Source organism: Lepisma saccharinum, chromosome 27 (assembly GCF_977018435.1).
Source record: "Lepisma saccharinum chromosome 27, izLepSacc3.1, whole genome shotgun sequence".
Classification (NCBI taxonomy): Eukaryota; Metazoa; Arthropoda; class Insecta; order Zygentoma; family Lepismatidae; genus Lepisma; species Lepisma saccharinum.
Window position 1 is genome coordinate 44,999,889 of NC_139255.1, and position 10,490 is coordinate 45,010,378.

Below are 10,490 nucleotides of genomic sequence, written 5' to 3' on the forward strand. Positions count from 1 at the left end.
TACTGTTAAGAATCTGGGTGTGATACTCAACCACCATCTCACCTGGGCAGAGCAAGTTAACTCTGTATCTAGAAGAGCTTTCGGTGCATTGCATTCACTCTATCGGCTCAAAAACTTCCTCCCTGAACGCATAAAAATTAAACTGGTCCAGTCTCTTGTATTTCCCATTGTTGACTATTGCGACATTGCTTTCTTGGATGTCAATCACGAGCAAGCTAAACGACTGCAGCGAATCCAAAATGCCTGCATTCGTTTCGTTTTCGATCTAAAATATTCAGAGCATTTGACATCGTACTTTGCGAAGGTCGAGTGGCTTAAATTAAGCGATAAACGTAATTTTCATAAGTTAATTTTACTGTACAAAATCCTCCAAATAAAAGACCCGCAATATATCTATAACCGATTTCAACATCTTTCCGACTTTCACAGCCGCAACACCAGATCGCGCGAAAGGTCTTTGCTCTCCATTCCGCTCTACAAATCCAACTTTTATGCAAATTCTTTTACTGTTACCTCAGCAGGCCTTTGGAACAAGTTGCCACCTGAAATTCATGTCTTTTCCTCAATTGTGACGTTCAAAAAATTTTCATATTATACAATGAAAATTAAATATTTGATTTCCCTAATAATATGGCGGATGCAGAGAATGATAGAAGGACGTAAGGCACAAAAATGATTTAGCGTAATAGTTAAGATTAATTATCGTCAAAGTATACCGTTTTGGACTGTGTTTTAAGTATGTGTAATATTGGACTGTGCTTAAGTAAGTGTAGTGTTATGTATTTGCTTGTACGTGTGTAAGGGCAAAAATATGTATGTGTGAGTGTGAGTGTGTGTGCCCGTATCTATAGGTTAGATTACCTTTCTTATATGTAATTTTCCTTTCTTTTCTTTTTCCATATTTTAATTATTTCATATTCAATTTTTTTTTGTAAACATGGTCAAGTGGAAGAAAAGGCTCCACAGCCTTAACTTCGCCATGTAAAAGAAAACGAAATAAATAAATAAATAAATAAAATAAACATTAATTAGAAAGAACATTACTTTCGAGATCACATGAGTGCGTGTGTTATCTTCTTGCACTGATTATTCTGAAATTGCTCTTTTAAAGATTGAGATCCATGCGAATTTGACGGTTAGATGCGTTTATCTGTGCGGATCTTCTAAGAATAATTTCCTTCGGAAAAATGTAGGTAGTTATAATATGAATAGATAAAAGTTTTCATGAAATTTTGTTGCTATCATGTTCATTTTCATTGCAAAATGTCATTAGTGAGTTAAACTAGAGTTACATTCGTACAATTTATTTAGAGATTTATAGCTGTTTCGAAATAATGTAAAATACTAAATCGGTTTTCTATATCTTCATGCATTTTGTGATTATAGAATGAATATAGTATGGTGCTGCCATCTGTAGACATCTAGAAGAACCTGTATGCTTGAGGTTTCTAAAATGTAAATTCACAGACAGACACAAGTTCATAATTTCCTGTTCTGATGTAGTAATCGTTTTACATTGGGTAATTCTTGTAAATATAATCTCAAACATTCTTGATATGGTATTTGAGTGTAACTGGTCTCGAAAACCAGAAAACAGAGACGATGTGACTGGATTTTGACCAGCCTTGGCCGTCAAAGTGTAAAGTATTACTGCATATTTATTTGTTGTTTGCGTTCTCATTTTACCTTCCACAAGAGGATTAAGTGTGATGCTAGTCAATAACTTCCAGTTCTTACAGAGAATATGCTGTTGTGTTGAAGAGTACATCTCGCGCATGCGCAGAACGCAGAAATAATTTGTAGGCGGGACAGATGCGCAGTGCATCGCGCGTTAGTCTCTGGCGCATGCGCAGTAAAACGAAACGCAGTGCTCGAGAGGAAGCCACGTCTTCGAAGTCATTGAGTAGACTCGCTTCCAATATAGGGTCAAATTACGAGCAAGGAGGTTGAAGAATTACGCGCACCGTACTAAACGAAGATTAGGATAAAGGCCTCCCAATATCCGAAACCCACTAATGGGGTTATTCGGTTCTTTAAGTGATTCCAGCTCTGGTTTATTTCCCTTCCAATTTGGGAGGGCGTTTCCTTACAAGAGAGGATTGGCGTTTCCTTCCCATTTCTTCTCATTAACTTTCTCATTTGTAAGAGGAGGTTAATCACTTCGTTGCTCCATCAGGGTTGCAATCTATTAAATTTTAACAAGGCTCGTTTTAAATTAAGGCTTCTCGTGCGCGTTGAAGCAAATATATCCAAACATCGTATATTTTACCTGGAAATTTTTGCACAGGCAGTTACGAACAAAAGGCAGTCGACAAAGGTATCTGAACCATTGTATCAGAGAAGGTGGTTTTCTCATATTTTTTTCAGAGTATGAATATAAACTCACAAATCCCTTCTTTCGACTCGCGACCTATTGATACAGTTATAGGAAATTACTGAAGCCGCTAGACGTTCTCATTATATATATATATATATATATATATATGAGAGAGGGGGCAGGGAGAAAAGTAAAAACTCTCTCTGAGTTTCAATTGTTTTCACTTTAGAAATGAAACTTGAAGTTGGCAGTTCCTGAACAAAAAAACAAAAGAAGGTCTGCGAGCGATAGAAAGTCAAAGATGAAAGGTATTTGCGAAATTCTCGAAGCGTGATACAAATATTTCAAATATGTTTGTAACTGACTTTTTCATCTACAGTAGCAGTGAGACATTCACAAAGTTGAAACACTACTCCGCTTCCAAGAAGAAAGGTGAGCTGAATTCCTCACACAGATCTTGACCTTTCTTTCAAGACAAGTAAAAGAGTTTATTAAATATCAATGGAAGACGAGTGATATGTTTCAGCAGTGTTTTTACATTCTGATCGTCACTATAAATTCTTGTTTGCATCCTCGTTGTTCATTTATACTTATGGTGAAGTTCTACCTAAAAATAATCTTCTGCGATTTTATGCAAGGTTAGAATGACTTTTGGCAAATATCAATGCATTAATTCCCGTATGTTATCAAGTACCCCTACGCCTTCCTATAAAGTATACTCTATCCCGGGAATCTATGGAGCAAGGCCGCGCGTTGGGAGCGAGAAGGCGCAGCGAAGCAGTACAAGCTGCTGCAAAGACTGGTTGCTGCAGTCATTTTCCCCCTCCACGCAATCCCATTCCCTCTCACGCTTTCGTTGGTCGAGCCCTCTCGCTTCACTACTTGCGCTAGCTCCAGACATTCCATGGACAGAGCATAGTCGCCAATGTTGTTGCATCATTAACAAGGAATCCCGGATTAGTTTCCCAGTCGAGGCACATTCTACACTTGTTCGAATCCCATATTAAACTGTAGATCCAATCTTGATTAGCGTGAAGTTAAGAAGAGTACTATATGAAAAGGCAGGTGGAGAGGAAACGGAAGAGACAGAGGGAATGGGAAACCAATGAAGACCAACATAGGAGGGAGAGGGAGAGAGAGAGATACGGAGAGGTTCAGAAGCAGAGAAAGAGCAGGAGCAAGAAAAAGTATCAAGGCATGGGGAAGATATGACAATGGACAGATGTAGAGGAAAGAAAGGGAAGTTAGAGAACTATAAACAAGGTTACAGAGAGAGAACGACAGAGAGAGAGAGAGAGGTTCAGCAGTAGAGAAAAAGCAGGGGCGAAAGATAAATAGGGTGACATGGGGTGTAAAAGAGAAAGAAGCACTTGTGGAAGAAGGAGAAAGAAGGAGACTGAAAAAGAGATAAAGAGAGAGAGAGAGAGAGAGAGAGAGAGAGAGAGAGAGAGAAATGTGCAAATAGCAAAACGAGAAGAATAGATAAGGCAGATATATATAACTGGCAAAGAAGAAGTTAGGGGTTTTACAGAACAGAAAATAGGCGGGAACCAATAATCCAAAGAGGAAGAAGCATTTGTGGAACAAGGAGAAAGAGGGAGACAAAACGTGAAGGAGAGGAAGAGAGAGAGAGAGAGAAGAAAGTGCAAATAGCAAAACGAGAAGAAGAGATAAGGCAGATATAGAGAACTGGCATACAAGAAGTTAGGGGTTTTACAGAGCAGAAAGTAGGCGGGAACCAATAATCCAAAGAGAAAGAAGCACTTGTGGAAGAAGGAGAAAGAGGGAGACTGAAAAAAGTGAAGGCCGGGTAAAAATGTTACCTTGAGCCTCCCCTGGTAGCTACGCCTAAAAGATTGAGGAATAAGCACATACTCCCTCCCCTAAACATTCGCTGTACTATAGCCATAGCTGGGTAATTAGCGCCATACACACCATGCACATCCAATATTCTCCTTCGTGACCTCCCCCCTCGAAACAAAGCCAAGGAGGTGATTGATGTTTAATGGTCGCTTCTAAAGGAGAGGAGAGGAAATCTAATAGAGTTTGTCCTCTGAGGACGCTGGAAGCTAATTACTCCCTTCAGTAACCGAATTGCATTTTGACTTTCTGCGCTGATTCAGTTAGGAAGTTCCGTTTTGAGGAAGGAGAGTATAAGGGGGTTGTTTCCGTAGGTTGGGAAGATATTAGCTAGCTTCGAGGATACGTGTGAACACGGTAAGCTCTAAGCATGTATGTGACTGCTGTACTTGTAAAAGTCCACAAATGTCTTGAGTTTTCGTTTCTAAGCCCACTTTGTGTACAGGAAATCTAATCGGGACTGGACCTACAGTACAGTTTAAAGTAGAATCTGAACCACCACCGTGTATTGAAGCCGGGACAAGGCGACGACGTTACCACTACGCCATCTTGGAGACCGCATTTCCCCAAAAGTGATCATTAGAGGGAAAATAAAACGTGAGAAAAAACCCACCAAGGGTTAGCAGCTGGTGTATAAATTGGCCAGTAATGTAATTTTTAATTAATTGATTCATATTATTGACTTCGCATTTCTGCTACTTTCTGGCTAATCGCGACGATGAGGATTAGAAGAACATCCATGCTCAGACCGGGATTCGAACTTCGGGTGCCGTAGCGCGCCGTGCTAACCACTCCGCCACGGAAGCCTCAAATGAAGAAGAAATATGTGAAATAAGAGAAATAAAAAGGTTAGGAGGGGTGTGTGGAAAATTGGCAGTAATGTCGGTAAAACTCAGTTTTTCATCCTGGTCTGTTACTTGTCGTTTCAAAAACATGGTCACTAAAATCACTATATTTGTGAGAGCAATTGATTGCTTTCCTATAAGATGACATAATATTTTCAGCTCAGTTGTGACCTTTTTGTCGTAGCCAAGGGTTATGTCATGACAGTGTTTGGAAGTAACTCAGTTACAAGGAACAGTTACTTTTTTTGAAGAAATGTAACTGCAAATAGTTACTTTTAAAACCAAGTAGCTGTAACTGTAATAGTTACTTTTCTCCAATAGAAGTAACGTTTCAACAGTTACTTTTACATTTACTTCATGCCACTTAAGTTGCTATATAAGTCGTATCATTCTAAAGAATGAAGGGATCTGAACCAGTCATTGTGCAATTAATTGCTGGGTGATGTAAGTTATTCATCATTCATCCTCTGATGAGAGCACTCGTCATTGGCAATACGAAAGGTACAAATAAGATTAAGGAACTAAACTGCAGAAAAGACAATGGTCACTCGTTGGGTTTTGTGAACCTTTGAACCTGAATCATGGCTGGGTGTTAGGATAGTTACCTGTCTATCTGATGAATTATGATGAATAAAATATACGAAGTCCTCTGTTGGCTTCTCAATTGGTTGACCAGAGCGTCGTCTCACTTTTGCCCTACTGCAGTCAGTCCCCTCTCAGCTTCTCTCACCTCTATATCCCTAGGCCATGGAACCCTTCCTCCATGCCGAATCGTGTTTTTAATTGCCACTATGCAAACCGCTGACTCCATAGGCAGAAGAAACTACCTGTTTCCTGAATAGCTCAGGATGTTTGCATAGCACAACACTGTGCATTGTTTACATGCCTCAGAGGCTGGGACAACTGAGAAAAACAAGTGAATGCCCTGGTTAACGTGAATCATTCAGAGAGGCTTTATAAAATAAACATATAATCTTAGGGATTGATACGAACTGTCGTAAATTGTTGGTGATTTAGGACTTAACGTGAACCGGAACCATCGATAAACTACTATATAGTTTCTGCTGCGGAACAAATGTCCATCCTTTGTTACATTAATTCCTGCAAACAATGGAAGAGGAAAAGAGAAAGTTGTTGAATTAAATTTGTCTCCTGTCCGTGGCCAGTCGGTAGGCACTGGGTTCCAGGCATTTCAGAGTGACAGGTTTATCGTATGCTTTATCTTCAGTATGGTAGTCCTCAATTCTAAAGCGATATTACAGTGCCTTGAATAACGCAGTGTGGAAAACGACCCAAGAAACTAGTTCCCCAGAGGGATGACAAACATAGATGGCATTACGATCGGACCAGGTGCTAATTTTCTTATGAAAGTAATGCGGCTTAGTTAGTTTTTGGAATATATTGTGTAGATTTGTTTGTCTAGAAAGGCGGTAAGTGATTTGATGAAAACAGTTATATTTGTGGAGTGATTTGCAGTCACGAAATGACATTAATTTGGAAAGAAAAGTAAAATAAAATTAATAAATAAATAGCATGCGTAACACAAGAAGAAACATCGCAAAGTGATTCCGGACGCCAGGTGTTGGATTGTGTACTAGAGTTTTATTTTTCTATGTTAATAGAATATAAATAGTATCCTGAGAGATATTTCATACCGAGGCGACAAACCACAAGTGTCGCTTGGAAGCGAGCGGTCCGTAATCAATGCAGCCTTTCGAACCGTAGGGACACAAGCTCTGACTGCACCGTTTCCTCAAGGAGATTTTACACCAAAGCGACACGGGTCCTTCGGTTCAAGGCAACTTTCACACCGAAGCGACACATGTTGCTTGGAAACGAGCCAATCAAGAGAAACATTTCACATTGTAAAGGCATGACGGGCAGCACAGGCCAGCGTTCGGTTGGTGAAATCCTCAAGCGATAAGTGTCGCGTACCGCTTTGGTGCGCAATATCCCTAAAGCAAGACACTCATTGCATCGCGCATGCGCGAACAGCAAACCACGGCAACACGTTGCAAGCTATTGAGGAAATGGCCCAGTTTGAGCGACACACAAGCGACAAAGCGACACGTGTGGCTTATCGTGTCGCCTAGATCTGGTGTTTGCAGAATTAGCAGCAAACGCTTGCTAATAGACTGAAGTGCCGCTTCAAGGCTGTCGCTTGTCATTAAGTTGGGAACTCCCCCTGTAGCGCGTTGCTTTGGGCTGAGCAACCTTCTTTCCGACCGAAAAAACAAGTAGCATGCGAATACGACATATGAACGTGTCGTTTGCTGTTTCGACTTTCATGTGCAATGAATGCTATTTTACAGTCTGGAAGTGTGTGTCACTAGTGGGACAGTGTGAACATGCCGTGTCGCTTGTCCCATTGGTTTGAAAGTTTCCTTACACTCATGTCGATGGCACTAAGAAAGTTTTGTGGAGTTCCCCTTGTCGTTTCATGGAATCATCATTATCATCATCGCCGCGATTAGTTTAAAGCGGAAGAAAAGATACAGTAAATATCAAGAATACAGATGCTTCAGTGTGTATATCTTTAAAAGAAATGATGATGATGATAATAATAATGAACCTAATTCATACACAAAAATTTAGTTGCCAAGAACATTCCACGCGTATTTTTTCCCCCGTATTATTAACGAAAGTATGACGACAACAGGACGTGGTCGACTGTCTAGAATGTTCGTTAATATCTTCGCGACCACTGTACCAAATATCATAGCAATTATCACATTCATAGAAATGCTTCATGTAAAAGAATCAGACGTTGCAGCGAAAACTCCATTTACTTCCATTATAAGCAGACGAATACCAAGCACCGGGTCCAACACCAGCGCCTCTAGCGGATCATTTTCGAGTGGAACCAGCCAGAGCGCGCAGAACCGTGCCGTTTTCCACACTACGTTATTCAAGGCGCTGTAGCGATATGCATGGGTGGATTTCCCAGAAGCAGGAAGATGAGATTAGGAGAAGGTATCTTTCCTATTGCTGTTAGTTTGCCATTGTCAGTTGTGTGCTGTGAAGTGTGTCTAGTTTCTGTAGTTTGTTTATCTGTGGCCTCATAATTGTCCAATAGTTTTCTTTCTTTTTTATTACAATTAGTATGCAACGTACTCCAGTTGGACACCAGTCGTCAGAAAGTTAGTCCGCTACTCCTTTAGTCGGGAACATGAGAATCTTTGCAAATCATCAGGGCTTGCTGGGTAGAAAAGAAACACACCACAGTATTCAAAGTTAAACGCAGTTTTATAATCACTTATATTTCCTGTCGTATGTGGACTTACAAGCAAGGCACAGATTTGCTTACGTTTCTGCCTGAAGAGGAACAATTCTATAGCATATTAAATCACATCACATTCACTAAACACACTTGCATATAGAATTAACGTTGGACAAGACAAACGTAAACACACGAAAGTTTCTGTACTTAATTTTTATTTCCGAGTATAGCCAGAATGAAACGAAAATATTTACCAATTACACTATTTCGGTATTCCATTAACCGTTACCACGTTTTTGTTGATTTCTCCCCTTCACCTGTTTTCTAACTGAGTCTGTCGTCAGGTGAAAAACATTCAGGTGGGTTCACTTCCTCTGCTGAGATGAGAAAGTGACGTCAACAAGAAGAGATTATGACGTATTTCTAAACATATACACAAGTTCAATTCCCAACTGTATCAATCTAACTATAGTTGTCTGTGACAACTTGCACATTATTTGAAGTAACAAACATTTTAAAAATGTTAACATCTTAAACTCTCAGTTACAAGTAATCGATTTGTGTAATTTGTTTGCAAGAAAAGTTTCAGTAGAAAGTGAGTTACTTTTTAACTGTAACTTTCCGAACTTTCCGACAGCTGTCCAATCTCCATGCGCGGTAGAGTTATGTGACTCTTCCCTCCCTCAACAATAAAGGTAGGCCTATCGTAATCTTGCCTATTAAAGTGATTCCACATGCGCGTGGAGCTTGATACCTTTGAGTTCATCCACGATCTAGACCAGCGGTACTCAAACTTTTCTCATTGTACCCTTTAGTCGTAGCTGAACGTCTAATGTACCCCCACCATAGGATTTCTCAGAATATTGAATTTTGGGTAATTTTTTGGCTTCCTGATTGGTGGGGCGTTTTTGATATGCTGGAGGCGTGTATCTGCTATAGAGCAAAATGCAATCGGGCTGGAAAAATGGTAAACAAATAAACATTAGAATGCTACGTTATTATTTCATTGGGTGTTCCTACTTTTTGTCGATTTGGAGTGTGCATGCAGTGTTGCAACCTTGTTTACCGAAGAATACCTACTTTCGTGCCCGGATTTTTTCACGAAAAAAAGTTCAATGTTTGACATAAAGAGTAATTAATTAAACCATTGCGTTAGCCCCACAAACCATTGACGTTAGCCCCAATAATTCACGATAGTCCCACGAACCATCACGGGGACGAGGTATGCCTACGAGGTTAGGTTAGGCCTGTTAGGTTAGGTTCCATTAGCACTCCTTTCGTTTAATTTAGCATATACGGACAACATCGGTTTTTTTTCTCTATGGAAGAAAATACACGAAATTCTTTTGAATTTTAACTTTCCACGTCCTGCATTCCACTTCTTTCTTCACGATTCCGTGTTGAATTAAAAATTCAACGGCATCTTCCACACCTGGCAACAACATCACGGCGCATCCTCGACACGTCATCTTGTAGCGATAACACGGCGTGGTTTGAAACACTGACTACGGGGTTTACGTCATCTAACACACGGAGCATTGTGCTCTCGTGCAGAAAGCAAATGGCGGCAGCAGAAACCGTGTCGGACAGAGATTTTCGCAGAAAACAACATGTATTCGCATTAAAATGGATCAAAAGTACATTCACGAACTTCCACAACGCTACAGAAAATGATTTGCGTAAGTACTTTCTCCTGTAAAAAGTAAGATATCCGTCTCACCTATATGAAAGTGTTACCATGATTAGTTACAAAAATAAAAATGTGAAACACATGGATAGTAACAAATAGAGAAACTTTAATTTTCATATATTTTTCCAAAGTTGTTGAAAAAAAAGTAATGAACAAGTTTGTAAACAAATGGTCAAGCACAATATTGGAGTTTGATTGTAAATCCTCAGAGTTTCTAGTGAGAAGGATGTGCCTGCATAGCCTGACACAGTTTCTTGATCCCTGGTTGTTCACTTAAAACTTTCAAGGGGAGAATTGGCTCCAAGTTTTGTCTATTGTAGATTTCGAACGAGCATTTTATTTCAATACACAGGAAACAAAGATGAGAGTGTCAGTGACAGAATCAGCCTTATTTTCCTGTTGAGTGTTGAAACTATGAAGTCTGCTCTACACACCTGCAGCACAAATATTGTCGTGTGGATATTCTCGATCACGTATCCCCTTCAAGTAGGTGTACGCGTACCACAGTTTGAGAACCACTGATCTAGACCATCCAAGTTCCTGGCTTTACGTCTCTGC